Source organism: Hibiscus syriacus, unplaced genomic scaffold (assembly GCF_006381635.1).
Source record: "Hibiscus syriacus cultivar Baekdansim isolate YM2019G1 unplaced genomic scaffold, ASM638163v2 tig00110722_pilon, whole genome shotgun sequence".
NCBI classification, from domain to species: Eukaryota; Viridiplantae; Streptophyta; class Magnoliopsida; order Malvales; family Malvaceae; genus Hibiscus; species Hibiscus syriacus.
In genome coordinates this window covers 645,370-654,016 of record NW_024062840.1, presented here as the reverse complement: position 1 = coordinate 654,016, position 8,647 = coordinate 645,370, and the positions used below count along the sequence as shown (strand labels likewise).

Sequence of the window (8,647 nt, the reverse complement as noted above, 5' to 3'; positions counted from 1 at the left end):
CTCCGTTATCAAATTCGGGTATTATTTTTCCGCTTTTATTTCGCATTATCAATAATCTGGGGAAATAACTCATTCTCGTTTTATTTTTGAACATTTAATGTGGTTGTGTCGTATATAAAATTTTAACAAAGCTAACATATTTAGTTAGAGATCAACAATTTTAATGTTTTATTTTAGAGAAATGTGCATAAAGATTGATTGTCCGCTTTTTGTGAGTACTATAAATGGATGCAGATATATGTGCAAGTATACACAATCAAACAAGTAATACAATGATAAGTGAGTATCGTCTCCAATGGGATTGGAGGAAATCAAATAAGTTTGTCAAGGCACTTTACCCTGTCACCTAAGTAAAGTTAGTGATGGCATATACAATTGATATTGTTGTGGCAAAATGGAATGACTGATGTGGAAATGGAACGATGGCAATGTGGTAGAAAATGGATATGTCGTGGCAAAATGGATTGTGTTTAGTGCAAACAGATTGAAATGTTAAGGCAAAATAAAATATAAATATACGGAGTTCAATTTATAAGACTTTGTCTTTCTCGCACAACAAGCTATTGTGGGAATGAGTGATGGGAGTCACTCTGGAAAACCTAAGTTTACTTTTCGGAATGGTCTTATCTCTATGCCTCTTCTTCCCGAAAGAGTATACTAAGGTGCCCTATGCTATCTCTAGTAAGGGACTCGATAGATTGAAGATGCTCTGGTAAACCCGGTTGGCGTAAACCCCTGCAGTGATCCTATTAGTCCAGATAATAGGATATGTCTCGGCAATACCTTTTTGCGGCAGCATTAACATCTAACCTCTCATTCATGCACAACTTCTTTTAGTCGAATGAAATCCTAGCCTTATCTCTAAGGTGGATTAGGCCTAGTTACTACCTAGAACCCCTTGTTTATGTAGTTCCTCCCTAGTTTCTCTCGAACACTAAGGATGTGTTATCTCGGTATTCTCTCGAACCCAAAGAATCTCCTAAGGAATAGCTACTCTGTTAGCTCCTATAACGTTAAGGCACTAAGTTTCATAAGCAAAACAAATTATAGCATAAAGCAACCATTCATTGAAATAAAACTTAAATATCCAAATGAACTCCCACCAAATAGGATTAGTTCATGGTGGGGTTCGAAATAAACAAGCACAAAGCAAGTTTTATTCGTTCCTTACAACCCAAATAACAAAATATGAAAGCAAAGAACTATGGGAAGGAGAAAAATCTTCGACATGCACTGCCGGAGCTTCCCTCGGCCACTACAAACTGCCCTTTGTGAACTAGCTCCTCTCGGATGTTTAGAACGCCACTTCCTCAAGCTTGTCACGGAGAAATGCCACGGCAAGTAGGATTGACAGAGAAAAGTAAGACCTTCTCTCTCTAACTTTTAAGCTCAAATCAACGTAGAACCAAAGTATCTAAAATTGTGGCTTCATCATCTATTTATAGGGGAGAAAATTAACCCTAGAAGTTGGTGTTTAAAATCCTAAGAAACCCCAAAACCATGGTTAAATTGCTTAGAAGTTGGGCAGAACTGGCTATGATCCAGCCTGGGTTGCTGGCTGAGTACCAGACATGATCCCGCTGTAGAGGCCCAAGGTCAGACATGATCTGCAGGGTAGGCGACGTAATCAGCAGGACCGGCTGTAGCAGCTTTGATCCCTCCAGGCATATTTTTGAGGCAGATTTCTTATGCAGAGATCTCAGAGAGTAGGAGACAGCTGGCTCAAAAATATCTTCTTTCACTTTGGTCGCTCTTGAAATGCCAGTCCAACGTGGCATTTTCATTCTGCTCAACAGTCTCAATATGTCACGACATTTCCTTTCCTCTTTTCCTTGCTCTCAATTTCTGCACATCATCAGACAAGCACCTTTCCCATAAGGTGGCACGCTTTAAAAGTAAAATGCCGCGACAAACCAAATTCCACCACATGAAACTAAATGTTTCTAAATGCATCTACATGGTCCTAAATGAACTCTTAGACATTCAATAAATTAAGTGAAAAGGTCCCAAAATGTGACCTTTTACGGAGTTATCACACCCCCAAACTTAAGCTATTGTTTATCCTCAAGCAATGGATAATAATAAGCAAAATAAAAATACCATGACAAGTTCAAAAGCAGAATAATTTTATGGAATAAAATTTCAGCCCTCAGCATTTGGCTTCAACATGCTAGACTAGTTTGAGAAATCAAGCACTGTCCCCTAGGGAAAGATTATTTGTGTGGGTACGTGCGTGTTTGTATCTAGTCCATGCATAACAAACTTAAAAAATTTTCTAAGCAAGTTTTCTTAATTTTCCATGACATTTACAAAATTTTTACTCCCATATTGCTTTCTTTTCTTTAATTCTGCTACGAGGGGAGTCAGTTCATCACTTTACCATCCCACACTCTAGGTGAAAGGGAGCATACCTTCCAACCCTGAGCTAGTCAGGTAGAGTCATCCCGTGACATCTTTCATTCACTCATATACCATGGCATAGTGGAGTATTCCTCTACAGATATGCCTAGGCATTTATTCATGACTTCTCTTTATTTCATTTTTATGGGGGTTTTCATTATTCAAAGTTTTATGCCACTACATTTAAGAATTCTCTTATAAAAAAATTCTAAGTTTCTCAAGCATGGAAAACATACAATCGTTTATTCAAAGATTTCAAAGAAGCAAGTCCTAGAGTTGGTTCTATCATCCTCAACCAGTCATGGACATTCTATGATATCCATCAAGATTTATTATCATCGGACATCTTTAACTAATTCCATAAAACTATTCAAACATTTACTAATGTCATGGCATATTTAATTTGCTAATACTATCATGCAATAATGCGAGAACCCTACTTCCCCCAAACTTGAGAGAAACATTGTCCTCAATGCTCACTAAAGCTAAGAAAAAATGAAACTACATGCTATGAATGCAATGCAAAGCAAGGTACCTTGTCTTCATACGGGTGGTGGTGAATCAGTCGCGCGACGAGTGCGCTTTTTTAATTTTGCGAGGCTGGAGTGTTCGAAGTTAGAAGTAGGTGCAGCCAGAGGAGTACTGGGGCCTTCTGGGACCGGTGAAAGCTGGGGCTACTTGCGCTTAGACACCTTATTCAGTCAGCGTCGACTCCTTCGTAAAGGAACTTGCTGCGGTATTTCGGGTTGCTCCTCTTCTATTGGCTAGTTGGGGAGCATCTGTTGATGCCATGACATCCGTAGAGGCACGCAACAGTATATCAAGGACAATTAAGAGATCAAGAGCTATATACGGAAGGATCTCCTTGAAGGTTGTTGTCACAACCTTCTCCCTTTGCTTGACATAGGTAATTAAGGTCATCAGGTTGCTGGTCAGATTCACCACTTAAACTTGGGTCTGCTTGGCCAGAAGTGTTGCAATTTACCGTGGCATTTGTGCATATGGGTGGACATTATCAGCAATGTCATCGTTTGTGCAAACATTAATTGAGTCTTCTTTCTAAGTTTGGGGTGTGTATTTTTCGAAACATCTCAAATTGTTATGGCATTTTTGTCTCGTTCGATTGGAGCACCAATATAGACCAAAATCCCCCACATATAATAGTTCTGCCTTCAAAATAGTTTTCCCTAGCATTTCGTGTCTTTCACATCTGAGTTGTAGGACTTTTGCAGTAGTCTTCTCTTCTTTAAGGTGCTCTTTTCCTGAAGCTGAATGGTAGTGGAATAAGATCTCTTTTCGCTTCTTTTTGCTGTGGCAACTTGAAAACATTTGGGTAGCAAATTTGTTGGAGAGGTCGAGGTTATCCCTATGCCAGTAGCCATCACGTGTATGTCCTTGTTCTTTCATAGGCTAGTTAAGTAAGGAAGCAAAACAATACTAACGAGAAAATTGACAATGTTAGCATGCCACAAAATTACCACGGCAAATAATAATTTCTCATTAGGGAATTTTTCCTTAATCTCCATTTCATTCCTTAATTCTTTTATAATTTCTAGCCTAGACAGATGATCAATCACTTGAGGTTTAGGATGAGTGAGTTCAATAGAATCCAAAGGTTCAAATTTCATACATGGTCTAGCTATGAGTAAGCTAGATTGACTCGTCTCCTTTGGAATATCCTCGAGTTCCTCTTTATCTTCTTCATCAAGCTTCAAGTGATTATTAGTGCATAAAAATTTGTTGCGAAAAAATTCTGCAGCTTTCCTTTGGTCATCAACTCCTACTGATGGGGGCTTTTATATTGTCGTGGTAAATTTTTCTTGTCTTTATTAGCTGCACTCATCGAACCCTTATCATTGTTTTGCAGCGATTGTGAATCTTCATGCACCTTCGAATCTTCGTGTACAATCTCATGATCAGGCTCTTCGAGTGTCCCCCCCAAACTTAGCATCTTTATGGATTTTGACGCCACTCCTTAAGATGAATATACTATAATTCTACCTGTCTTGAGACTTAGTGACTTCAGTATCACTAGCTAGATTGCCATGTGGGCTAAAATGTAATGTTGTGGCAATTTAACCAACCTGACCATCCAAGGCCCTCAAAGATAAGCTATGGCTTTGAAGAAAAGCTTCTTGGTTTTTTATAGAGGTCACATGGTCATGCAGTATGGTCTTCGTGGTTGCTATGAACTCTTGCATTGTGGCCTCCAAAGAACTGGTGGTAGATGAAGATGGTCCTCCCTTGTTAGAATTATGACATGGTATATTCGATTGAAATCCCTGTGAGTCAATGAAATTCTGCTGCCGAGCTGGTTGATGAGCATTGCTGGTTCCTTCATTTCTCCACGAAAAGTTTGGATGTTGACGCCATGCAGGATTATATGTATTGAAATAAGGGTTGTTTTTGCCTCAGTTGAAGTTACCTATATAATTGATGGATTCTTGATTGGTCGGGCAGTCACTCTCATTGTGATTGCCGTGGCATAATAAGCATGCTGAATTGGCTACCTTCACTTCTCTCACCTCACTTGAAGCTCCATGTGATTTGCGCCCAAGTCCAAGCCTTGTAGATGAAAACTGATAATCGTTGGTGGCAATCCTATCCAGAATGTCAAATGCCTCTGCAGGTGATTTATCGAGCAATGCCCATTTGTCGAGGCATCTAGCATCATCCTCGTATGTGTATTGACTCCATTGTAGAACATCACAACTTGAGTCCAGTCATGGAATCCATGATTGGGGCACTTGTAAAGCAAACTTTTGTATCGGTCACAACATTCATACATAGACTCTTCATCATCTTGGTGAAAATATGCTATGGCATTTCTAAGATGATTGTTCATATTGGGTTGATTATGCCGTAGAAATTTTTTTGCACAAGTCAGCCCAAGACCTTATCGAGCCGGAAGGTAATCCATTAAGCCATGCCCTGGCGTGATCTTTCAAAGAATATGGAAATAACTTCAACTTCAGGACATCTTCATGCACACCTTGTTGTCGAAAGGAGTCATAGACCTCCAAAAATGCCCGAACATATTACCTTGCATCCTCCTGAGGAGTACCGCCAAACTGTCCAATAAAGTCCAATATGTCAAACATAACTGGTTTGCGCTTAAAGTGGGCTGCCTGAATCATGGGTGACACAATTCCAGGATTTAGGTCATCCATGATAGGGTTTAAATGATCTCGAATACTACGAGGCCTAGCTGCATTCCCAGCATTCGAAATTGCCTTGACATTCTGACCTTCCTCTTGACCAATGCCTTGATTTTTAATTTGATACATCTTTGCTTGAGCACGTTGAGTATGTAAAATAAAAGGCTGAAAAAGACAAGGAAAATAACAAGTAAAACTATACAAAAAAATTGAACAAGTAAAATAAAAATGCTATGATAAAACTAATTAACTTCCAGTTGTCAATCCCCGGCAATGACGCCAAAAACTTGTCCACTTTTTGTGAATACTATAAATGGGTGCGGATATATGTGCAAGTATACACAATCGAACAAGTAATACAGTGATAAGTGAGTATTGTCTCCACAGGGATTGGAGGAAATCAAATAAGTTTGTCAAGGCACTTTACTCTGTCACCTAAGTAAAGTTAGTGATGGTATATACAATTGATATTGCTGTGGCAAAATGGAATGACTGATGTGGAAATGGAATGATGGCAATGTGGTAGCAAATGGATATGTCGTGGCAAAATGGATAGTGTTTAGTGCAAGCAGATGGAAATGTCAAGGCAAAATAAAATATAAATATACGAAGTTTAATTTATAGGACTTTGTCTTTCTCGCACAACAAGCTACTGTGGGAATGAGTGATGGGAGTAACTCTGGAAAACCTAAGTTTATTTCTCGGAATGGTCTTATCTCTATGCCTATTCTGCTCGAAAGAGTATACTAAGGTGCCCTATGCTATCTCTAGTAAGGGACTAGACAGATTGAAGATGCCTTGGCAAAACCTGTTGGCGTAAACCCTTGCAGTGATCCTATTGGTCCAGATAACAGGATATGTCTCGACAATACCTTTTTGCGGCAACATTAACATCTAACCTATCATTAATGCACAACTCCTTTTAGTCAAATGAAATCCTAGCCTTATCTCTAAGGTGGATTAGGCCTATTTACTACCTAGAACCCCTTGTTTATATAGTTCCTCCCTAGTTTCTCTCGAACACTAAGGATGTGTTATCTCGATATTCTCTCGAGCCCAAAGAATCTCCTAAGGAATGGCTACTCTCTTAGCTCCTACAACCTTAAGGCACTAAGTTTCATAAACAAAACAGATTATAGCATAGAAAAGAAACCATTCATTGAAATAAAACTTAAATATCCAAATGAACTCCCACCAAATAGGATTAGTTCATGGTGGGGTTCGAAATAAACAAGCACAAAGCAAGTTTTATTCGTTCCTTACAACCCAAATAACAAAATATGAAAGCAAAGAACTAAGGGAAGGAGAAAAAGCCTTCGACATGCACTGTCGGAGCTTCCCTCGGCCACCACGAACTACCCCCAACAACTAGCTCCTCTCGGATGTCTAGAACGCCACTCCCTCAAGCTTGTCAAGGAGAAATGCCACGACAAGTAGGATTGACGGAGAAAAGTAAGACCTTCTCTCTCTAACTTTTAAGCTCAAATCAACTTGGAACCAAAGTCTCTAACATTGTGGTTTCATCCTCTATTTATAGGGGAAAATTAACCCTATGACTTGGTGTTTAAAATCCTAAGAAACCCCAAAACCATGGTTAAATTGCTTGGGAGTCGGGCAGTGGTGGCTATTATCCAGCCTGGGTTGTTGGCGGAGTACCAGGCATGATCCCGCTGCAGAGGACCAAGGACAGACATGATCTACAATGCAGGCAGTGTCATCAGTAGGACCGACTGTAGTAGCGCCGATCCCTCCAGGCGGATCTTTGAGGCAGATTTCTCGGGCAAAGATCTCGGAGAGTAGAGACAGCTGGCTCAAAAATATCTTTTCTCACTTTGGTCGCTCTCGAAATGCCAGTCCAACGCGACATTTTCATTCTGCTCAGCAGTCTCAATATGTCACGACATTTCCTTTCCTCTTTTCCTTGCTCTCAATTCCTGCACATCATCAGACAAGCACCTTTCCCATAAGGCAACACCGCTTTAAAAATAAAATGCCGCGTCAAACTAAATTCCACCACATGTAACTAAATGCTTCTAAATGCATCTACATGGTCCTAAATGAGCTCTTAGACATTCAATAACTTAAGTGAAAAGGTCCTAAAATGTGACCTTTTACGGAGTTATCATTGATCTTTCAAAAAATGATATTAATGAGTGTACTGTTTTTTAGCCTCATTGTAGTCTCACTTGCTTTTCTATTCCCACGTATTGAGTGGTCATTTTCCTTCTCGCTCGTAACTAAAAATTTTTATTTCTTATTTGATGCGTAAGGCAAGGTTGCATTTTCACCCACAAATGCATAATGCATTGGCAATTGCTTTAATTCCAACTTAGGTTCCTGTAAAATTGGAGGAAGAGTTTTAGACTGAGAAGGTGTCAAACGAAAATTAGAAATGGTAGAAGACATTTCTTCAAACTCCATGTTCTTGTTGTCGAAATTCTCTTTTTCCAATTCTTTGCAAACATAAATAAATAGGTTAGTTTCCAAAAGTTCATCTCCTAATGGATCGACAATATCAATAAAATTCAAACTCGCCATATTATTCGGGTATTTTATAGCTTTGTAAACGTTAAATTTGATGACCACACCGTCAAACTCCATAGTTAAAATACCACTTCATACATCAATCTTTGTGTGCATTGTGCTCAAGAAGGGTCACCCAAGAAGAATTTCGGATCTGGTATTGTTGCGGTCATTTTCCATGTCAATTATATAAAAATCAGCAAGAAATATCAAATTATTTACCTTCAATAAAACATTTTCTAATACTCCCTTGGGATAGATAACTGATCGATTGGCGAGATGAATCGTGACCCTTGTTTCTTTCAACGGTTCATTGAAAATTTTATCGTAGACTAAATGCGGCATTACATTGATGGATGTGCCTAAGCACATGGCACGCTTGATTATGACATTGCCAATTTTGCAAGATATGGCGAACATGTCTTGGTCCTTGTACTTCGGTGGAAGACGTTTTTGAAAAATTACTTAAACATTTTCGCCTAAGTTCACTTTTTCATTTCCGGTGAGTCACCTTTGATTCATGTAAAGAACTTTGAGGAATTAGGAATTCTCGATATAATTTTATG

General features: G+C 39.1%; 1 non-coding gene across 1 annotated transcript; it reads left to right on the top strand.

Annotated features, from left to right (window-relative positions):
- Positions 1-5,129: 5,129 nt before the first annotated feature.
- Positions 5,130-5,236, top strand: LOC120139112. Its single transcript, XR_005517592.1, has one exon. It is a non-coding gene; the product is annotated as a small nucleolar RNA R71 (small nucleolar RNA).
- The last annotated feature ends 3,411 nt before the right edge of the window (positions 5,237-8,647 follow it).